At 37.8% G+C, this 25,594-nt stretch overlaps 1 protein-coding gene and 1 long non-coding RNA gene across 2 annotated transcripts in view; one reads left to right on the top strand and one right to left on the bottom strand.

The window, feature by feature from the left end:
* The window catches only part of LOC123754125 (phosphatidate cytidylyltransferase, mitochondrial), a 158,497-nt gene that overhangs the window by 130,788 nt on the left and 2,115 nt on the right, over nucleotides 1–25,594 (bottom strand). The window lies entirely within an intron of this gene.
* On the top strand, nucleotides 17,239–19,523 carry LOC138354475 (uncharacterized). Its single transcript, XR_011223566.1, has 2 exons — nucleotides 17,239–17,968; nucleotides 18,908–19,523. It is a non-coding gene; the product is annotated as an uncharacterized lncRNA (long non-coding RNA).

Raw genomic sequence — 25,594 nt, 5'->3', positions numbered from 1 at the left:
GTGCATCGTCGGAGGCGTCTGAGAATGTGCAAGAAGCAGCGTGACCCCACCATGTGGTGTTGACGTTACTCAAACGAGCGTTCGCCATGCAGGACGATTTGATGCCGATCGGGCTGTTCATTACCCAAAATCTTCGCCTTTAGGGGCGATTGTTATGCGAGGTGCCACTGTACTAGTGCTCTCTACAGTTGAGTACTGCTGCACAATGACAGCCCCTTTCAAAGCTGGAGAAATTGCGAACCTGGAGAGCGTGCAGAGATCCTTTACTGCTAGAATCTACTCAGTAAAACATCTAAACTACTAGGACCGACTAAAGAGCCTAAATCTGTATTCTCTTCAACGCAGGCAGGAGTGATACATAATAATTTATATGTGGAAAATATTTGAGTGGCTGGTCCCAAACCTGCACACAGAAATAACATCACATAAGACCAGGAGGCATGGCAGGATGTGCAGAATACTCCCGTTGAAGAGCAGAGGTGCAACAGGTACTCAGAGAGAGAACTCTATGAACATCAGAGGCCCAAGACTGTTCAACACGCTTCCACTACACATAAGGGGCATAACTGGCAGACCCCTCACAGTGTTCAAGAGAAAACTGGATAAGCACCTCCAAAGGATACCTGATCAATCAGGCTGTGATTAGTGCATCAGGCTGCGAGCAGCCGCGTCCAACAGCCTGGTTGATCAGTCCAGCAACCAGGAGGCCTGGTCGACGACCGGGCTGCAGGGACGTTAAGCCCCAGAAGCACCTCAAGGTAACCTCAAGGTAGGTGATCTGCTCTAGCCGGCAAACTATCTCTACATTAATTTTGGGAATTAATATCCTGGGAGGCCAGGCCTAGCCTAGCTGGGAGAATACTACCCTTTGGGGTGGTATTCTCCCAGTACACTATTTGTACACTAACAGGCTTCCAATTGTAACAATGACTTCAGTGTTTTCTTCAGCACTATACCATAGCGTTGTGTTAAAATATTAGGCCAAAATTTTGTTCATCTTGTGTAGAGTATTGTTTTCCCATTCATTTGCTCTTGCTTACACCCATCATGTACCTCACTACTTGTGTATTGATGACAGTACAGTCCTGTACCTGTCAAGTTCCTCCATCTATTACACTACCGTAAACATTCTACAAAGAAAATCACCAAATGGTCCCATCATATTAACAAAATATAAATCATTCCATTGAATTCTATATGAATTTCCTCAGGATATTGTTAAAATGTAACGGGAAAAATAAACAAAGGTTAGAAAGATAATTCATTCAAACACTCAATGATAAGGAAACAAAAATTACAAGGATGTTTCATAAATCATACAGGAACTGAAAAATGAATACTACTGTATACAGAACACACAAGTACAGTACTGTATACACAAATATGACAAACTAGGAGATACCAAATTACCACTATATTCCCATTTACTGTACTGTGCAGTATATACAAAAAATATAAAATAATAAGGGCAGAATGAATATTTACACTTTTTTTATGATCTACAGCATTGTTTACTAATATAATACTGTACATACAAAACTTTTAACCAAAGCAATGCTGTTCAATATTTAGGCAAGAGTTAATAGTGATGCCTGGAGATCTGTGCAATTTCTTAAAGTTCCCTCTCTTAACTTTTAAAATATTCTTGTAGTTACAAAATTTTGAAATATCAACCTAATGAAAAAATATTCAAAAATATGATATGTAATCCTTTACCAGAAATATTATGCAGCTATGCTAAAAAAAAATAAAGTGTTTAATGTAGACTTCGAATGTACAAGTTGCCTTAAGTGAGAAATGAAAGAGCTATACAGACAAAACTGTAAATCATTATACAAAGACTCACAGTTGTGACACGGCTGAGTCAGCTACCTCAGCATCTCACAGTTGTGACACGGCTGAGTCAGGTACCTCAGCATCTCACAGTTGTGACACGGCTGAGTCAGCTACCTCAGCATCTCAAGGAAAACTTTTGTCTGTAAAGATTTTGCTGGCTGGTAGTGACATTATACCTTCACTTATATCAATTACAGATAGGCTCTTCCATTGCAGAATGTCACATAGTATAACATACTTTTATAAACATACCTGGGCTGTTTTTGCAATTTTTAAAGTTTATCAACAGTACTGTAGTACTGTTGATAATGCTATGCAATTATCAACTAAACTAAAAACTAAATACTATGCAATTTTTAGTTTATCACAGTACTGTAGTACTAATCGTAATACATACTACCTATATATTGTATTACATATATTTATGAGCTTGAGAATTTAATATTAAACATTGCTTAATGATAATCTGTACTCACAATGAAGATACAATGCACTGTATAGGTTAATACAATAACCTAAAGAATGTATATTTAGATATAATCAGTCCAATTTAATATTATCTACAGAACTTTTATATTTTTTTTTTATAAATATGAGAGGATGAGATGTGACAGTAGTTACTATAATATGAATCAAATTTACAATCAAATTTTCACACACTTTTTAACACTGATGAAGATTTAATCCCCAAATTGTTATGTGAAAATTTTAATTATACTGAATACATTTTTTACAACAGCGATGCAATGAATTTTATTATCAGGTTAATACAGGTGAGTACAGGTATTCAGGGATAGAAAAATCATATTCAAATTACTATACTTAAGCATCAATACCATCATGTAAATACCCACAAGCTAACTTCTTCCAACCTAAAGTAGTACCACACTTGGTTAGTGAAAAAATACCATGACACATGATTAGCAATGTTTAAAAAGTATTCTTCAATTTTAACAAGAATTGGTGAAGACTAATTATGACGCTAGATTTTCCCTAATCCATCATGGAAACATTGTATCTCTCGTGTATTTCTTTTGTAGTCACTCCATCCAGTTCAGCCAGCCTTCCCATAGCAAGCTGTGCTGCATCTTTTATTTCATTGTATCGATGAAGATTTTCAATGTGACCCTGAAGTTCTTCCACCTTGTAACCTAGCTTTTCCAGAGATGTTATTTCTTCATCCAATTCAACCTCTCGTTTATAAAGTTGGGCCAGCTGATCTTCAGGAGATAATGAATGCTGTGAGAGCACGTTCCTGCATGGGCTTCGGAAAGGAACATTAAAGTGCCGTGGAGTCATTTTTCTGCGGCACGAATTTGGAAGACGAGGGGACCTGTCAACTGCAATTTTGTTTGGAATTAAACTGTTTGCATATGTTTTTTTAGAGTTTAATTTATGTGGCACTTGTTTCCTTAAACTGTCTTCTATTTCTACCTCACTGCATCCTGCTGTGGGAGTATTCAAGTCTCGATTTATAGTACCACTCTCTCGAGTTCTTTTATGAAGTGAAGAATTATTTATGTCATCTTTCATATTGAAAGTATTGATTTCTGCAGACCCTGGTACTCTGAGGGGACTCTTGAAAGCCCGATGAACCCGAGAGCCACTTGGTGTGCCTCCACCATGGTCTCTTTTGAGTGACATATTGCTATACAATATTTAAAAAAATATTCAAGTTAATTTATTTTTTGCACTTTTGATATTTTTGTGTTGACTGTAGTCTTTTATATTCAAATACTATATCTATAAACCAATTAACACATTTTTTTAATCAGGAAGAAATTAGATTATTTTTGATAACCTTCAGAACAACTTCAAACAAAGGAACACCTAAATCATCATCAATTAACACTATAGCACTGTGGACTGAAGTAGATATGAAAGTTTAAAATGAGTGCACATAATATGGAAAGTCCAAAGTGCCGCTCACATCTTGATATACTCTGGATCAGCAACATTCCCACAACTGTAAAGCAGAAGCAAAATGTGAGACCATGCATTCAGCATGTCTGAGGTTGAATTCATATGTTGCCATAAAGATTTTCACTTATATAAACAAAATACTGTACTGTACAGCACTGTATTGCTAGGAAATATGATTCTATATAATAAAGAGAGAGAGAAATCAGCCATTTCCTGAAGGTGGAAAAATTCACAAATTGAAACTTATTTATCCTACAAATAAGAGAATACATAACTCATTCATAGGGTACACCAGCCAAGTACCTCTGGAAGGTAGATGAGAAACACAAAGGTAAAGTATGGAAAATACAACAGTCTATGATACAAGCAAGCAGACTACAGTACAGATAAAGTATATCACTACCAATATTTTGGCCGATACTGATACAAATATATTTACTGGTACTAATATTCCAATGCTATGCTATTAAAGAAACCAGAACTCCAATCTACTTAAGAGTATTTTCATATAATATGTTAGTGAAAGATGGGGGGGGGGGGTGAGACATTTTTTTAAAACTTCTTCCTTACAGTTCCTGTACATTATTTAAAATAAGAAAAACAAAACATGCATGCAATATGTCCTCACTTTAACACTTTCGCGCTTTAGATTAGAGATAACTCGTCGCCGTTTTTTCTTACGATTCCGCATAACAGCCTACTTTTCTCGTCCATCGAAAAAATATTTCTATAAATTCCATTTTTTAACCGAAATGGATGGGGATACTCTCAGATTTTTCTCCATGAAATTCCCGTTCTCCCTCACCGAACACATGGCATCTCGGCCTACCCGGTCACGTGGTATACCACATGTTCCCGACATTGTAGATGCCAGCGCAGCTCCTCCTGCTGACGCGGCAGTTTCAACACCCAGGCCATCTGGTGTGAGGCGTCCTCTGTTCACCTCAACACCTCAAGCCCACTCATCAACCACAAATTCTGAAATGGACATTGAGGACATAGAACCACTTGATGTTTCTGATTTCATAGAAGATTCTACTACAAGTTTGGTGGTTCCTGTAGAAGACAATATTCCTCCAGTGCATCCAAGAAATAGAAGAATTATAGATTCAGAACAACGTCTCAACTACAAGTTGACGCATGAAATCGTGCACTTGGCTAAAAAAAAAAGATGCCGTGTTTGTTTCAAGTCTGGCAAAAGGAGGGACGTGATATATGGATGTAAAACTTGTGATGTGGCACTGTGCGCTGCGCCTTGCTACACAAGGTACCACCGAAGAAAGATATTTTGGGTGGAGAAAAAAATAACCACCGGCAACAGCTTCACTCCACCTAAGAAACATCAGATGAGCAACTTCAGGATCAGAAGCCTGAAGATGGTGGAGTGAAGAAAAAATGCTCAACTCTTGATCTTCAATCAACATAGACAGGGTAAGTACACCTATTTGGAATTTTTTATCATCTATAAGAAGTTATATTATATACGTTTTGTAGAGAATTTATTTGCGATTTTTTTGGTACCAGAATGAATATTATATCACAAACTTCTATGAGTAAAAAAAAAAAACACAAAGTATGCTTGGGGGTGTGGCGGGTGTGACTCTGGGTGTGGCGGCCGTGTGACAGTGGGTTCCCTTTAGCCGTTGATATATCCAACACGTGGAAAATATTTGTATGTGTTATGTATATGTCTGTGTAGGGAATTTTACTGCGATCACTGTCATACAAATTATAAAATGTTTCAACAAGTATAAACATGACAACCATCAAACGAACGAAAACAATGCGTTCATTTCTGCCGCGAACGCATACTGAGCGACGTGGTTCTATATTTGGCGCTTCTCTTACACATGCTTTGTACAAATGTTATACATTTCATCTTATAGAACATTTTATTGCGAACACATTGGTATAAAAAAGAAATACGTACATAGAAAAGTAGGGTCAGGAAACGTATAAATGTATAAACTTTCCAAGCATGATTTCCCCCCTGTGTTTTCGCCAGTGCGCTCGCGGCTAACTACTCTCCACTTCACACTCTCTTGCGGGTGGGCAATTACCTATATTAAACATTCATATGCATATGTCCGTGTAGAGAATTTTATTGCGATTCCAATGATACCAAAATTAACGATGTAGGACAACTGTAGGCTTCGCAACCATTAAGAGAGTGGAAACATTTTGTTGCTGTTTGGCGCTCTCGGCGAGTGATCTGCATAGTTTTCTATTTGGTGTTGATACTCCTTATGCTTGGGCGGCATTTTATAGGTATGCTCTTATAGACAATTTCATTGCGAACACAGTGATACCAAATTTAAATACGTGCGCCTTCAATTATTGTCAGGACAGTCAAAAGAGTGTACACTTTTTCGGTCTTACCGCGTAGGCGCGCGAAGTGCCGAAAGCATCTGGGGTATTGATTTTTTTTGAGCGCCGAGAGCGCGAAAGTGTTAACAGACCATATGGGGGCGAGGGCGATTCATTCCACAAGGGATTTTATTTGAACCATCATCCCCCAGACCACCCTTTTTCCCTTGGAAAAAATTACTACTGTAATGACTGAAATGAAACATCATTTCTGGGTGAGCCCTGGTGGCTCTTTGAAGCTAATCTTACTGAAATGGTTCCTAGCTATTGGTATCAGCCGAAGTTCTGTTTGACCTACTGGAGACCAGACGGATGGCATCTAGCCCCTCGTGACAGAGGTACAGAGAATAGGTGACACTCTGCCACTTCACCAGAAAAGGCACCCAAAAAGTCAGTGAACCGACATAAACAACGGCTGGGTTCAGAGACTACCTTTGAATACCAAAACCCTTGTGCCTGAATATCAGCCTATGGCATATTAGCGAACACAGACACAGGAGCAGAATACCTTCAAATATCACAGGCTGGCTAGATTTGCTGACACTGCACACAACTTTAGAGATACAACCAATAGAACAGGGAACTATATAAACATGATCAACCTACAAAGTATCCACCGAAGCAGAACCAAATGCACAAAGAAATCACATTACTGTATTGTGATTTCTTTGAGCATTTGAAGAGATGCATAGGAGGTAGAATTCCTGGACTACAAGCAAAAGTGCACTGTGTGAAAACCATGATTAGGCTTCAGTGTTCCTGAGGATTCCTCAGGAACCCTCAAGGATTCAGTTGAATCTCTGGTTGCAATGAGATATTTTCATATTTTATATTTATATTTTCAGCTATATTTTAATCCTGTTAGGCCCCATTTAGATTATGTAGTTCAGTTTTGGTCGCCATACTACAGAATGGAAATAAATTCACTAAAACACGTCCAGCGTAGGATACATGCTTGATGGGGTTCTGGAAGTTGTTGTTCTTCCTATGCCCCACCCGAGGCTTGACTGGAAGACGAAGTTAATCCCGCAAATTAGAAACCTGTCATATGAAGAAAGATTGACAAAGCTTAAACTATATTCACTAGAGAGGTGAAAAATTAGGAGTGACATGATAGAGATGCTCAAGTGGATGACTGTCCATAACAAAGGGGAACAAATTTGAAGAAAGAAAAATGTCATAAAGGTTTGTTCACTGTATGTATGGTAGGCTGCTCCATTATTTAAAACATCGAATATCATATTGATATTTTTCAGTGGTAGAACGGATTAATTTACATAAGAACATAAGAACAAAGGTAACTGCAGAAGGCCTATTGGCCCATACGAGGCAGCTCCTATTCTATAACCACCCAATCCCACTCATATACTTGTCCAACCCGTGCTTGAAACAATCGAGGGACCCCACCTCCACAAATTTGAGTCCCATTATTGTCAATGGGGACATTCGTTTTGTATGACGTCCGTTTCACATGATGATCATGGCACTGGAATGGATTAAATTCGTTATTCAAGGTACCACTGTATTTATATAATAAAAGGAGTGAATCATCTCTATACTCAAAATTATGGTGTACATATTAGTGATTCAATTATTATATTCATAAAAAAAATAAAAAATAGTTTTGCTGTTATTACACTATACACAGGTTATATATAGTATCTGTATATTTTGTTCACCATAACGAACCACTAAGTTGGTGTGGCGAGTCAAAAAGCAAAGAATAGTGGTAGCCACATCAGCCAGCCACTCGCCATCACTCCCTCCCTCAACAACACCTCACTAGCCAACATTCTCCTCCCACCATACTGTTTTTGCTTTTATTCACTATTTACAGACATTATATATAAGACTACATATTTTATTCACCATAACTGTACAACTAAGCTGGTATGGTGCTCAAAGAGCATAGTGGCTACCCTTTACACAGCATGACAAGTCATGCAGACGATGCCACCTCTATCACCCAAATGGCTCCTCCCAACATACTCTTTTTATTGTTATTACACTAATACATGCGTTATATATAAGTAACTACATTTGTGTTCACCATAGCGAACCACTAAGCTGGTATGGTGAGTGCAGACAAAAGGTGGCCAGACAGATTTAGCAAACGTGCTACCTCCCCCCACTTCACTCGGCATAACTCCTCCCCACACAGTGCTAATTATAACAACAATTCTGCTATTATCACAATCAGGGGTCATCTGTAATATTGTCATTGCTAAATAATGGCAATTACATATTTATTTTGATATTTTTAGGCGATGCTGTGGTCACAAGCTGAACAGCAGTGCTGTTAGCTCATGCTGCGTGCGCCAGCCTTGGTTGCTCACACAGTACTGTGGCTCTCACACTGGAGAATGTTGCCCACGATTTTTTTTTAAACATGGCATTTGTTTACAAGAGCCCTGAGGAAGCTGATGTGAACACCATGTAGCCGCAGGCCATTTGAATCATGGCTGACACCCTATGTTGTATATGTATGCCATGCACATGGTGGGACATGTTACTCAGGTCGAATATATATGCCATGCGCAGCTTAGGGGTTAAAGCGTAGTGCATTACTCACATGTGAATTAGTAGTAGGCCTAGCTGTTATGTGAAGTGAATGCCTGAAAACAAGTGTACATACAGTATACATACATACTGTATGTATACTAAACAATACAAAATAAGCGCCACAGAGGATGACAATCTTCAGCTTCATAAAAAGTAAATCAGTTATCAATTTTATTACAGTATTACAACATATTAAAAAAAAATTTCAACAATAGCTACATATTAGTCTCTGCAAATGTATATTCTATCATTAGCAGAGAAAAGGTGAATTCACAAGATTTCGTCTTGGCTAACTCTGGGTTAGTGACAAGGCTCGATCACATTGTATGGCTTGGCCACCACAACCTGTGTCTTAACGTTAAAAATATATTACCTGTACTGTACAGGGTAAAACAAAACATCTCTAAAATTTTATTGAGAAAACATTAACACTCATTGATTGATAGACAAAATATTTTGCATTTTTACCAGGAGTTTCCATTGCCCTTGCTGTAGTGGGGTAGTTGATCCCTCTAGACATCAGACAACATATTGTTATTCATACTTTTCTGGGAATTGTTTTCTCTGGGGGCCAGGCCGTACCTAACCCCACTGATTGGAATTCCCTTACCTTAACCCTTGTGTTGCTAAGGGCAATTTGCCGTTTGTCACCCACAGGCGCATAACAAAAAAAAAAGTTATTTTTTCTTCTTAACCTGTTAATTTGTGTTCCCTGATCACGGGAAAAATAATAAAAAAATCATAAGTGACATATTTTGTTCGCAAAAGGTTGGGGAAGTCTGGCAAAAAAGAGGCGCTGACTCGGCAAGCGTCAGGGAAGTTCTGCTTCACCCCAGCTGTCAGGTGGGGGGGTTGCCACAAAAATATAATTATTGTACCTAATTATTTCAATGTCTGATTTTTTCTTCATTTTCTTTTGCTGTAATAATGTGCAGCATGATATATTTATATAATAAAATGTGTGAATCATCGCTGTACTCAAAATTATGGTGTGCATATTATTGATTCAATTATTATGTTCATAAAACAGTGAACAAATACTTTGTCAGTTATTACACTATATACACAGGTTATAAATGAGTACAGTATCTGCATGTTTTGTTCACCATAATGAACCACTAAGTTGATAATGTGAGTCAAAAAGCAACGAGGTGCAGTCAGCCAGCCATTCACTATTACTGTACTCTCAGAAAACCCTCAAAAAACTCCTCACTCGCCAAATTCCTCCTACCACCATACTGTTTTTGCTTTTATTCCCTATATACAGACTATATATATACGCATCTACATGTTTTGTTCATCATAACTGCTCAACTAAGGCGGTAGTGCCCAAAGAGCATAGTAGCCACCCTTACCCAGCATGACAAGTCATGCAGATCTTCCCACCTCCCTCACCAAAATGGCTTCTCTCAAAACTCCTTTTGTTGTCATTACATTATATATATACACGTTATATATAAGTATCTACATTTGGGTTCACCATAAGGAATCACTAAGTTGGTATGCTGAGTCAAACAGCAGCAAGGAGTGACTATCACACTTTTCTACCACATAAATTACTACCATATAAATTCTTTTTTCTACAAAGTGATAGGGGTAGGCAAACCAGTAAAGTGGTACATAAAGGCAAACCAACAAAATCAATAGAGAGAGGGGGAGTGAAGAATAAGGAGAGGGGGAACAAGTTCCTGAAGATTGCATACACCAACATAGATGGAGTAAGATCGAAGATACTGGAGTCAAGTGATGTAATACAGCTGCAGACACCAGACATTGTTGCACTCACGGAGACAAAACTTGAAGATGTAATTTTAAATGAGGTCATATTCCCAAGGGGCTACTCAATTTGGAGATGGAACAGAAAAATTAGGAAAGGCAGTGGCGTTGCTGTGCTGGTAAAAGAACACCTAAAGGTGAACGAAATAATGACTGCCAATCCACAAGAAGTTGACATAATAGCAATAGAGATCTGCCATGAGGATAATAAACTAATGATAATAAATGCATATAGTCCACCGCCAAGCAGCACATGGTCAAAGGAGGAGCTAGATAGTAAACGTGAAGGTCTTATAACAATAATGAGAGAGATTATACCGAGAGCGGATAACGATAGATCACGACTGTTGATAGTCGGTGACTTCAACTTGAAATCCATAGACTGGGAAGCATATGAAGCTAAAACAGAAGATTTTTGGACCTGTAAATTTGTAGACCTCATCCTGGAAACATTCTTGTATCAACATGTTAAACAAGCTACGAGGATGAGGGAAGGGGACGTTCCCTCCATGCTAGATTTGATACTTACCAGGAAGGAGGAAGAGATATTTGACATTCAGTACCTTCCTCCCTTGGGTAAAAGTGACCATGTCTTTTTGGGAATAAAGTATGCAATGCGTTATAAGCTGGAAGAAAATAAGGAGGTTGAAGCAGTTGAAAAACCAGACTTCAGGAGAGGACATTATGGTGACCTTAGAAATTTTTTTAGTGAGTATAATTGGACAGACTTGATGCTAGGCAAGGAAGTGAATGAGATGTATGTCAAGTTTTGTGAAATATATGATAAAGGCACAAAAAAATTTATACCAAAACAGAGATGCAGAACTAGGAAACAGGATTGGTTCAATAGAAATTGCGAGAGGGCTAGAGACCAAAAGACACAAAAATGGAATCAATACAGGAAGAGGCCGAACCCCCAAACATACCAGCGATACAAAGATGCGAGAAACAACTACACGGCAGTGAGGAGAGAGGCAGAAAGAAATTTTGAAAAAGGGATTGCAGACAAATGTAAAACAGAACAAGGTCTATTCTATAAATTCATAAACAACAAATTGCAGGTAAAGGATAATATTCAGAGGTTGAAAATGGGAAATAGATTCACAGAAGATGAAAAGGAAATGTGTGAAACACTAAACTAAAAGTTCCAAAGTGTGTTTGTACAAAATGAAATCTTTAGGGAACCAGATACAATAAGAATTCCAGAGAACAACATAGAGCACATAGAGGTGTCTAGAGACGAAGTGGAAAAAATGCTCAAGGAGCTCGGTAAGAACAAAGCAGCTGGCCCAGATGGCGTTTCACCATGAGTTCTGAGAGAATGTGCATCTGAGCTCAGCATTCCACTTCACCTGATCTTTCAGGCATCCCTGTGTACAGGAATCGTAGCAGACGGGTGGAAACAGGCTGACATAGTTCCAATCTACAAAAGTGGCAGCAGGGAAGACCCCCTCAATTATAGACCTGTATCATTGACAAGTGTAATAGTGAAAGTATTGGAAAAACTAATCAAAACTAAATGGGTAGAACACCTAGAGAGAAATGATATAATATCAGACAGACAGTATGGTTTTCGATCTTGAAGATCCTGTGTACCGAATTTACTCAGTTTCTATGATCGAGCCACAGAGATATTACAGGAAAGAGATGGTTGGGTTGACTGCATCTATCTGGACCTAAAAAAGGCTTTCGACAGAGTTCCACATAAGAGGTTGTTCTGGAAACTGGAAAATATTGGAGGGGTGACAGGTAAGCTTCTATCATGGATGAAAAATTTTCTGACTGATAGAAAAATGAGGGCAGTAATCAGAGGCAATGTATCGGACTGGAGAAATGTCACAAGTGGAGTACCACAGGGTTCAGTTCTTGCACCAGTGATGTTTATTGTGTACATAAATGATCTACCAGTTGGTATACAGAATTATATGAACATGTTTGCTGATGATGCTAAGATAATAGGAAGGATAAGAAATTTAGATGATTGTCATGCCCTTCAAGAAGACCTGGACAAAATAAGTAGATGGAGCACCACTTGGCAAATGGAATTTAATGTTAATAAATGTCATGTTATGGAATGTGGAATAGGAGAACATAGACCCCACACAACCTATACATTATGTGAGAAATCTTTAAAGAATTCTGATAAAGAGATCTAGGGGTGGTTCTAGATAGAAAACTATCACCTGAGGACCACATAAAGAATATTGTGCAAGGAGCCTATGCTATGCTTTCTAACTTCAGAATTGCATTTAAATACATGGATGGCGATATACTAAAGAAATTGTTCATGACTTTTGTTAGGCCAAAGCTAGAATATGCAGCAGTTGTGTGGTGCCCATCTCTTAAGAAGGACATCAACAAACTGGAAAAGGTGCAAAGACATGCTACTAAGTGGCTCCCAGAACTGAAGGGTAAGAGCTATGAGGAGAGGTTAGAAGCATTAAACATGCCAAAACTAGAAGGCAAGAAAAAGAGGTGATATGATCACTACATACAAAATAGTAACAGGAATTAATAAAATCGACAGGGAAGATTTCCTGAGACCTGGCGCTTCAAGAACAAGAGGTCATAGATTTAAACTAGCTAAACACAGATGCCGAAGAAATATAAGAAAATTCACCTTCGCAAATAGTGGTAGACGGTTGGAACAAGTTAAGTGAGAAGGTGGTGGAGGCCAAGACCGTCAGTAGTTTCAAAGCGTTATATGACAAAGAGTGCTGGGAAGACGGGACACCACGAGCATAGCTCTCATCCTGTAACTACACTTAGGTAATTACACACCAGCTAGCCCGCCATTGGCTGCCACTCCCTCCCTACCTCACCTCACATGACTCGCCAACCTTCTCTTCCCACCATACTTTTTTTTTGCCTTTATTCACTATATACAGACATTATATATATAAGTATCTGAATGTTTTGTTCACCATAGGGAACAACTAAGCTGGTATAGTGAGTCCAGACAGTAAAAGGTGGTCACACACAGTCAGCAGACAATGCTACCTCCCTCCCCACCAAGATTACTCCTCCCACTACAGCGCTAATTATCACAACAATCCTGCTATTATCAGAATCCTGGACATTTTTATCACAGTCAGGGGTCTCCTGTAATACTATCATCGCTAAATAATAGTATGTACTTATATATTTTGACATTTTTTGGCGATGCTGCGGTCACAAGCTGAACAGCAATGCTGTGAGCTCATGTTGCGTGCGCCAACCTTGGTGGCTCACTCAGTACTGATGTCCTAACACCAGGGAATGTTGCCCACGATTTTTTTTTTTAAATCGCGTCTGTTTACAAGAACCCTGATGAAGGTGAGGTGAACCCCGTGTATGTTTAGAAAAACACAAATTAATAAATGAGTCGCAACATGCTTTTACAAATGGCCGTTCATGTTTAACAAATTTGCTATCTTTTTATTCCAGCATAGTTGAGGCAGTTGATAGTGGTAAGGATTGTGATGTTGTGTACCTTGACTTTAGCAAAGCTTTTGATACAGTGCCACATGAAAGACTGATTAAAAAAATAGAGGCTCATGGTATTGGAGGTGAGCATGGCTATTCCAAAGGAAACAGAGTTAGTATAAATGGGGTTAAGTCAGAGTGGGAAAATGTTGTAAGTGGAGTGCCTCAGGGCTCTGTCCTGGGACCTCTGTTGTTTATAAAATACATCAATGATTTAGATTCAGGTTTGAGTAGCAACATTTGCAAATTTGCCAATGATACAAAAATCGACAGGGAAATTAACACGGAAGAAGACTCACTTTCACTTCAAGTTGATCTAAATAGGGTTTTGAAATGGTCAAAGGATTGGCAGATGCAGTTTAATGCTGATAAATGTAAAGTTTTGAGGCTAGGTAATGATGATAGAGTTACAAGATACGAGCTAGATGGTGTTGAGATTGCGAAGTCGAATTGCGAAAGGGATCTGGCAGTTATGATAAGTAAGAATTTAAAACAAAAGGATCAATGCATGAATGTTCGTAATAAGGCAAATAGAACATTGGGATTTATTAATCGAAGCGTTAGTAACAAGACACCTGGGGTGGTTCTTCAGCTATATCTTGCTCTGGTTAGGCCCCATTTAGATTATGCAGTTCAGTTTTGGTCGCCTTACTATAGAATGGATATAAATTCACTTGAACGTGTCCAGCGTTGGATGACTAAGTTAATTCCCCAAATTAGAAACCTTTCATATGAAGAAAGATTAACAAAGCTTAAATTGCATTCATTGGAAAGGCGAAGAGGTAGGGGTGACACGATAGAGGTTTACAAGTGGATGAAAGGACATAACAAAGGAGATATTAATAGGGTATTAAAAGTATCAACACAAGACAGAACACGAAACAATGGGTATAAATTGGATAAGTTTAGATTTAGGAAAGACTTGGGTAAATACTAGTTCGGTAACAGGGTTGTTGATTTGTGGGACCAATTACCGCGTAACGTGGTGGAGGTGGGGTCCCTCGATTGTTTCAAGCGCGGGTTGGACAAGTATATGAGTGGGATTGGGTGGTTATAGATAGGAGCTGCCTCGTATGGGCCAATAGGCCTTCTGCAGTTACCTTTGTTCTTATGTTCTTATCCACAGGCCGTTTAAAATGTTGCGTAGTATTCCAACACGTTATATGATGTGATGCACAATTTTGGGTAAGTTACTCAACACATATGATGAGTTGCACAGTTTAAAGGGTTAAACATTGACCCTATACAGCAAGCACTCCATTCTATAACATATACTAAGAAAACCAATCGTCAATTAAACTATCGTCATGCGCTGCATGTACAGTATTAGGAACCTGCCGACATCTATTGGGAGGTGCACTGGAGGCTTGCACCTGTTTCAATCTATACTGTTGTCCATATGGTGCCAGTTAGGCCCCAGCTCATTGCACAGATCCCAACACCATGTATACTATATTTATATGGTTTTACATCTATGTACGGTTGTAATGAAGTATACCAGGTAAACCAATCATCAATTGAAACATTTCATTACGTGAATTATGTGATTTATCTACGAATTCAACACACATACACTTGTAAATAAAGAGAAACAAGTGATACACAATCAATGACACATCGAAGCAGAACACAGGAGTCATGTCTCATATACAGTGCTACCTCCACTTATGAGCTTAATCCGTTCCCAGATACAGGTCGTAACTCAAAACTAATTTTTCCATAAGAAATAATGTAAACTGAATTAATCCATTCCACACCCCCGAAAATATTAACTTAAAGATAAATTTTATACCGAATACAAAATGTACTAGCTCTTTTTGTACTAGCTACAATACAGGATGTATATCTTACCGTCATTGAGGACTCTTGTTGGTGTATAAAAGATAGTGAAGAGAGGTGGGGGGGGGGAAGGGAGAAGAGGTCTTACTATTTGGATGGAGAGTCCCCTTCCATTATAACATCAGACAGTGATGACTTCTCTGGGGTACTCTCTCTCTCACTTTCTCTCTCCCCTACGTTTTACAGGCATGCCACTAGAACCTGACAGTGACTCACTGCTTGCTTGTCTTACTAAAAATCTGTCTAAAGACACTTGTTTTTCTTCAACATTTTAACACTTACCAGCGAGACATTACATTGTCACTTAGAAGATCAATGCAACGCCCTGTACCAGCTTTATCTGGATGAGTTTTGTTAATAAAATTTCCCATTTCTTCTCATACTTCACACATTTTCTTAATGAGGAAGAAACATTTTCTACTCTCTATACCCAACTATTTTCTTAGATTGAACCTTGCCACTGACTTTCTTAGGACCCATGGCATAATATATAATAATTACTTTTATGTTCCAAGAACAAAAAAAAAAAAAAAGCACAAAAACAATTAAGTTCTTTACAAGCGCGATCATCACTAAGCGGGCGCTCGGTTGACCCATACGTGTATCAACAAAGTCTCTAGTTGAGGCAAAGGTCACAAGTCGAGTCACATTTTTCGGCGAAATTGGAGTCGTAACTCGAAAAATTCGTAAGGAGGGGCAGTCATAAGTCGAAGTGACACTGTACCTCAGTGTCAGCAAAGTCAGTATTGTATGCTGAAAGATGCAACACCACATTAACCACTGCGTAATCTTTCAGAGCGCCACTATCCAGTAAATAGGTAAATATTCATTTAATTTGGTTTTCCTTACATTCTACATACAAATTAATAATTCTATAATGACAAATTATATTTTGGCATTTGTTTATTTTTTGAGCATAGGTGGGAATGACCATTTTTCCATAGGCATTGTCCAAGGGTTATAACCATATCTATCTGCAGGTTAAGCTGGGTTGTGTTAGGCTAGGCTGGGTTGTGTTAGGCTAGGCTGGGTTGTGTTAGGCTAGGCTGGGTTGTGTTAGGCTAGGCTGGGTTGTGTTAGGCTAGGCTGGGTTGTGTTAGGCTAGGCTGGGTTGTGTTAGGCTAGGCTGGGTTGTGTTGGGTTAGGCTGGGTTGTGTTAGGCTAGGCTGGGTTGTGTTAGGCTAGGCTGGGTTGTGTTAGGCTAGGCTGGGTTGTGTTAGGCTAGGCTGGGTTGTCTTAGGCTAGGCTGGGTTGTGTTAGGCTAGGCTGGGTTGTTAGGCTAGGCTGGGTTGTGTTAGGCTAGGCTGGGTTGTGTTAGGCTAGGCTGGGTTGTGTTAGGCTAGGCTGGGTTGTGTTAGGCTAGGCTGGGTTGTGTTAGGCTAGGCTGGGTTGTGTTAGGCTAGGCTGGGTTGTGTTAGGCTAGGCTGGGTTGTGTTAGGCTAGGCTGGGTTGTGTTAGGCTAGGCTGGGTTGTGTTAGGCTAGGCTGGGTTGTGTTAGGCTAGGCTGGGGTGTGTTAGGCTAGGCTGGGTTGTGTTAGGCTAGGCTGGGTTGTGTTAGGTTAGACTGGATTGTGTAAGGATAGACAGGGTTGTGTTAGGCTAGGCTGGATTGTATTAGGCTAGGCTAGGGTTGTTAGGCTAGGTAGGTTTTAGGATTTGCTGGCAAAATGATCAGTTTGTATCAGCTGCTTGTTGTGGGGTCGCATCCTGGGCGGGGCCAGTATTTCAGCCAGGGAGCCGGTCGGCTGAGTGGACAGCATGCTGGACTTGTGATCCTGTGGACTTGGGTTCGATCCCAGGCGCCGGCGAGAAACAATGGGCAGAGTTTCTTTCACCCTATGCCCCTGTTACCTAGCAGTAAAATAGGTATCTGGGTGTTAGTCAGCTGTCACGGGCTGCTTCCTGGGGGTGGAGGCCTGGTCGAGGACCGGGCCGCGGGGACACAAAAGCCCCGAAATCATCTCAAGATAACCTCAAGATAACCTTGGGGAAGGGGGGAGGGAAACCTTGCTATAAGCTAAAATGTGAATGAATACCCTCTGGCTGCCTGTCCCCTGACAATGATTTATTATAATATTATCTTGACCAGTCAATGTCCATTCCATGCCCCAAACTATTCCCTTGCCATCTGGCCGGGTCCATAGAATTACCCCAATCATCCCAAATCAGGCCAAAACTACCCAAAACGTATTAGCATTACGTAAGTAATGAAGAAATATGGTATATTTACTTACTATAATGTTGGTGCTACACGTAGAACATGATCAAACCTATTTTTTCTCTGAAATAATCTAATTTCATAACGAAATGAGACGTAAATATGTGAGAGGTGACGCCATAGAAAGTCGACGGTCCAAGCGACAATTGTGTGGAGCGACTTATCCAAGATATATGGTCGCCTGGAGAGTGTTTGCTGCCATAACAGCCTCCTGTACACAGTGATCCAGTCGTCGTATTTCATGGCTCAAATTGTCTCAAATTTAATTGGTAATATTAACAAGTAGAATGTGTATTTATAATAATATTTTTCATAAACAGCCACAAAATATTTAATATTTATTAAAAAAAAGTGTCTGGAAGTTAAATCAATTCCACATGACAATAAATTTGTTATATAGATACTAGCGTTATTCGTTGGTATGCGTTCGCTATTTAAACTACTCCAGTCCTTTTCGTTCATAGAACACCGAACCCTACACGCTCTCTGATATATTGCTTAATTAACAAATATTCACAAATAAAGATTATATTTATATATGTTATCAGAAAGGCAGATATAAAATAGTTTGTGTTAATGCATCACAGAGATTATACCTTATTAGAGAGGAAAAATATTCATATTTTAAACAAGGCTTCTTGGCCGACGCTCTCCCTTTCGATGGGAACTATGACCTTTTGAAAATCAATGTTAATTGAATCTATATATTATAAAAAACGAAGCTTTTTATGTCATCAGAAAGACATATAAGCTGCATGTTAATACTTTGGTATAAATATAACTGAAGTGAAAGTGAAGATATATGCCTTTTTATAGTTACTTGATGGCTCGCTCAGGGAGTGTGAAGGCCTGCACACAAGCCAATCAATTTTATAATTAATGTACATATATGCAAAGTAACGTCAAAGGTTTTTATTTCAGAATGAAGACAGATGTAAGAGGAATAATAAGAGGAAATGAAGATGAAGAAATGATAAAAAGAATGGCAATAGTGGATAGTAGTAACACACTTAAGAATTATTCAGTAATAAATACAAACTCGTCCTTCACCTATGATAAAGGAAAGTCAACTTGGAAGGATTCAATTTACATGAGATTAAGATTAGGATACAAATATATCTGGCAATACGGAGTTGATGTCAGTGAAAAAGATAAGGAGTGTAAATTATGTAGTATGCCGCACGCCCACACCTTAGAACATTATGTATTATAGTGTCAACTTATTGATAACTATAGAAATAAGGAAATAAGTAATGTACCACATCAAATTGTTTGTATGTGTGATAATGGTATGATAGACAGTATACTTAGGAGCTACAAAAATTTTGCCCCAAGAGTGTAACAATTGTATGCTGTACTTACTATATTAACCTGCAATGTTAAATGGGATTCTTGTAATGTTAATTGTCTATTTGTACTTACTGAATTTGTGCGCCCCTTGAGGGACTTGAAGTAGAGGGGGTAGAAATAGCCTAAGTTACTCTATCCCTTTGAGATGTATTTTTTTCTTGTCTCAATAAACATACTTGAACTTGAACTATAAATATTTTTGGCTTCCTGACCATAAAGTTACCGCCGCAGTCGAGGGTAAGAGACCGGATGTACCCCATATACAAGCCGCACTAGCTATTAGTTCATAAAAGCTGACAACTTACCCAGATAAACATTACTTCCTAATTATATATATATATGCAAATAATACAATTAAAATGTTTAAAACATGAGTATATATATGTATCATGTGGACAGTTTTTAATGTAATTTTTTCTCCTGATATTCGGGTTCTTTATTATGCTTCATCTTGAGGCAAAGCCCAATACCTTACGCCATATTGATGCTCTGTCCACAGATCATTCTCTCTCTCTCTCTCTTTCAAATCATATACATTGATGGTTTCCTACACCACCACACGGGTGCAGCTGCAAGTGCAGTTGCCTCTACCCATCAGACAGAACTATTTGCCTTGCTTGTTACACTAAAATGTGTACAAGTGTGTGTGTCTATGTATGTATTAACACGATATACTGAACGGGGTGAGAATAGCTTGAGCTACCTCATCCATTTGTGTGTATTTTACCTCAATAAACTTATTTCAATTTCAATTTCAATTCAAGTCTCCAAACTTGATGCATTAATTGTAAGAGATTTTCTACCATCCTGCATTAATTGTAAGTGATTTCTATCATGCTTAATTGCGCGCAACTCTTTAAGACACAATTGTAACATAACCGTGTCTGAAGCTAGACAGAAAACACAACATTATTAGTGATGGTAACATAAGCCATTTCATGTGAATTCCATCTTCGTTGACCTCCGAAACTTGAGGAATGGTCCAGAAAATAGCTACTAAAGTTTAAGTCAAGTGTGAAGATACTTTAGTTGATACTTAGATACTTCCAATAAGTGTAAACATAAGTGCTGACGATGCTACCTTCCTCTATTCAGACCCCAACCCAAACGCACTATATAATAATGAAAATAATAGATTTAAAAAGTCCACTCATGGATGTAAACTAACAAACTCACATCAAACATAAAAAAGACCAACTACTATTTTTGTTCGAAAGTAAATCCTGAAACCAAATTCAACTTCAGATACACAATGTTAACATTAGCAATAATGATTATGGAAAGTTCCTTGACCTATACATAGACAAGAGACTGAACTTCAGCATCCACATACAACACATATGTGGGTGTATACACACACACACACACACACACACACACACACGCGCACACACACACACGCACACACGCAGACACACACACGCACACACACACACACACACACACGCACGCACACACACACGCACACACACACACACACACACACACACACACACACACACACACACACACACACACACACACACACACACACCAGGAAGACATTTACAGAGAGTAGGGAATTAATTAGGTATCTGGTAGCTAGTTAAGTGGTTTGGGATTTATATCTTGAGGTACTGTATACAATGTTCACAACATAGCAATGTATAATCATTTCATTGTATACAACACATTTTGGTGAAATCCCACGGTATTCCTAGACCAGAATCATAAACATCTCTGACTTCCCACAGCAAGGCGCCGGGCACCGCGGGCTCCAGGCATGATGATTTATGTTTATTTCTCAGAGCAGTAAACAGCCTGCGGCAAAGCTACCCATATGTGTAGAGCTCAGTACTACAGATGAAGAACAACAACGTAAACATTTTTGACGTTGATTAGCTTGCTCAAACACCACTAATTTCCATAAAATAAATATAGACAAAACATTTCTGCTACAAAAATAAATGAGAGTAAGAATGCTTGTGGTCTCTTGAAGTGCAGGATAATTAAAATAAGTTTTATATTTTATAGATATAGTACTTGTTTACAGACTATATAAATCACCACGTTAATTTCAGTACAACCTAATTGTTCTTTCGGTTATTGAGATTCTGCATTTCTTGGTCCCGCTTCTCAACTCTCCAATAACTGGTATATTACAGTACTGAAATCAATGTATGTATCATTTATATTTTCGGTTTACATTACGACCGTTAATTTATAACCTTGGCGGAAACTGGGTCAAAGGCTCTTGTTGTTCATGGCTCGTCGCTGAGTCGGAACTTAAGATAAATTGGAATTGGATAAATTGGATAAAAAACCATATCAGCGTAAGCGCCCCCGAAGTGAAAGAGCAGTTTAATGCTATATAATAAATGTGTTTTGGAAATAGTAGCTGACGATTTTGTGTTGATATTGCATATCTCTTACCTAATTTGTATTATGAAATATGACATGATAGTGCGTTACAGACTTCAGTTAGGAAATAATTGGACTTGTAATGTGATTACTGATCCATCTGTATCCCAGTCATTTTACTATGTTAATTTTATGTAATTTATTCTTAAGCTTAATAACATTATTTAAATGTGCTAAATTTCCATTTATATATATATATATATATATATATATATATATATATATATATATATATATATATATATATATATATATATATATATATATATATATATATATATATATATTATATATATATATATATATTATGTTTCCAAATTTCTGATGATATACAACATATTGTGGTTTATAATTAAGTTCTTATTAATAGTGATCCTGCATCAAAATTAACAATGTTCAAATTCGGTTTTGTATGTTAAAATTAACTACATTTTTATGTTAATTTCTTTCTGTAAATAATGATGATAAAGTGCAATAAAGGTATGATTGAGACAATGTTAAATCGTTAAATCCTAAATATATCTTGAGTCTTATACTTGAAATATTAAATGAACATATAGTGTGTAGTGTAGTGTTTCAATTATTATTAAGAGGGAAGGGTTGGGGGTAATGGTTCATATGTCCACATTCGAATGCCCCTCTTCCCAGGACTGGGGGTGCGGGAGTGTACAATAAACTATACCCACCTCCGGCAGCAGCTTGTCGAAGGCGGAAGTGGAGTCTAGGCCGTTTGTCATGAAAATTATAGTGTGATGGCTCTTATTTTTATTATGGGTACATAATAAGATTATGCCTTTATTCTTAATTTATATTACAATGCTGGTAAAATACACTTCTTGATGAGTATGGAGTACAAATGAACTCATTGTGTACCCTATACTCACAGGATGAGTATAGGGTACACAATAAACTACCACTCACATCATGGGTATGGGTTGCACAAGAAACTATCGGAGAGCAGAGTATGGAAAGCAAAGTAAACAAAGATTCACACGATGAGAAAGGGTTCCACAATGTCCTATGACTCACAGGATGAGTATGAGGTGCATAATAAATTACCATTCATAGGATGAGTATGGGTTTCACAATACAGGATGAGCATGGGTTGCACAAACTATTGGTAACAGGATGGGTATGGGTTGCACAATAAATTACTGTGCTAGGATGAGTGTGAGTAGGATATATATATAAACATATTGTGGTTTATAATTAAGTTCTTAATAGTGATCCTATCCTGCATCATAATTTACATAATATATATATATATATATATATATATATATATATATATATATATATATATATATATATGTATATATATATAATTAGGAAGTAATGTTTATTTGGGTAAGTTGTCAGCTTATATGAACTAATAGCTAGTGTGGCTTGTATATGGGGTACATCCGGTGTCTTACCCTCGACGGTACCCTCCTTACCCTTATCCGCGGCGGTACCTTTATGGTCAGGAAGCCACGGATATTTACAATGGGGCTCGGTCAGTCAATATGATTCCTTTGACATCACTAAACTAACTCTTATGTATTCTGTTCTCGTATTGACAATTTGAATGACATCAAGAATATTTTGAATATCTTCTGATATAGATGGTGCTGTAGTTGATTGTTGTTCATGACAAGTCCAATGGGTCATTAGCATCGCTCAGATTTATTTATTTATTTATTTATGCATATACAAGAATGTACATAAGGAATGTGAGGATACAATTATGGTAATTACAGTCTTGTAAAGCCACTAGCACGCGCAGCGTTTCGGGCAGGTCCTTAATCTAAGGAAATTTTAAGGAGGTAAATACTTGCAAAATTTATAGACAAAAAAATGATAACAGATTACATGGAATGAAAAAAAAAAAGATGAGAGAAAATTATAGGTACAGTATATTAAAGCACATAGGTAGCTATGATTGATTGCAATGACAGCTTAAAATGGTAGTTGACAACAAATTGGTAGGCACAATACAGCAGAAACAATATAAGATTTATATTCCCAGATTAGTGGGAATAAATTCTTGCTGCAACAATGTGTGTTCTCAGAGCTAACTAGGGTAACTAAAATACTTATTTCCTAAATAAATACTTTAATTGTAAATATTTGAAAATATATGGTATGTATCAGAATTTCTGACGATATAAAACATATTGTGGTTTATAATTAAGTTCTTAATAGTGATCCTATCCTGCATCATAATTTACATAATATCTACTTCTGTTTTGTGTATTAAAATGACTACTTTTTATGTTAATTTCTTTCTGTAAATGATGATGATGATGATAAAGATCAGTAAATGTAAGTAAGAACATAAGAATGAAGGTAACTGCAAAAGACTTATTGGCCCATACGAGGCAGCTCCTCGTATGGAGCTGCCTTTGATAAGTAATTACCAAAGAAGGCACCAAGCCGGGAAGGCTGTGTAGCACAATCAAATAAGTCAACTGCTCCTGAAGAGGACGGTATTACTTACAGTTTACTGAGATTAGTCTCACAAGTACCAGGTAATCCACTTTTAGTGTTGTACAGAATGAGTTTAAGTGAAGGAGTATTACCTGATGATTGGACAGTGTCATTGTTCCCATCCCCAAAGCACACTCAGATAATTATAGACCCATATCTCTACCATAATTTTGCCTATTAGCACAGTTTTCGGCGTGAATGCATTTTGGTTCTACAAGGTAGCCAACTCCATCAAAATATTAAATATGTACCCAACTCAATTAACGATTAATCAACCAATTACTCCATGGGATAACTTGGATCTAGCAGTTGATTTTGTAAATGCACCCAAGAAAGATAATGTACACTCTACATTATTAAAACAGTTAACACTGTGAAGCATCACTGAAAGTACTCAGAGTATGGGTAACGATGTGTATCAGTGCTATACCGACGGTTCTGTAGAAGAAGGTGGACGATGTACCGGATGTGCATGTAATATATTTGAACAATCTTCTCTCTTACATACATGAATGAAGCGCTATGCTAAACTGTGTAATTACTATTTGAGTACTGGAACACTTGATGATATATTGAACTTGTACCCTAGATTGAAGATGTAACGTATCAATTATACAATGAATGTATGTGATGTAACTCTATAACCTGAGCTTGTGAAAGCACCTTAATCACCTTCAGTGATTAAGTGCTTAATTGCACACTAGTTTCTCTATCAGTTATCTCACCTTGTCAGAGTAAAAGAGACAAATATATGTGTATGTATGTGTTCAGAATTCAATTTCACCTTTGTAAATGCACGTTAATGACACTATGTAAAAGACACATCGAACACTTTATGTAGGGCATACGTAAATCTGTGTATTTATGTATTTACGTATGTAGCTTAGCCTAGCATTTTAAAAACACTACAATCACCTTATGTGGTTGATTGTTCAATAAATCCCTGAACTATATGTTTAACAAATCTCTAACCCTATCAATGGAGTTAGTTTAGTTCTTATATTATGCACCATATACCCATCTTGTGGGCGGTAGTGGAAAGGGTTAGAGTCCATGGCGGACTGAAGAAAATGTATATATGATGGTTAGCATTGTTAATGTGTGGCCACGTCTGTGGTAGAAAATAATACAAAAAAATCAAATAAAGGTATTATTGAAACTTTATACGAAAACATTAAATCCTAAATATATCTTTAATATTATACTTGAAATATGGTATACTTTGCTCTCTCCATCGTACTTCTGCACCTGCTGGCAAGTGGTTCGGTGCAGTGTGCAGGTGATGTTCATTACTGGGTGAGCTGGCAAGTGGTGCTCACCTGCCAGCTCACCCAACGAAAATTTGGTTTTTAATACACTTACACATTTATTGGGTCTTTCCTTCACCTT

This window comes from Procambarus clarkii, chromosome 6 (genome assembly GCF_040958095.1).
Source record: "Procambarus clarkii isolate CNS0578487 chromosome 6, FALCON_Pclarkii_2.0, whole genome shotgun sequence".
NCBI lineage: Eukaryota > Metazoa > Arthropoda > Malacostraca > Decapoda > Cambaridae > Procambarus > Procambarus clarkii.
Note: the sequence above shows the minus strand (reverse complement) of the source record. Positions and strands in the feature narration are given on the sequence as shown.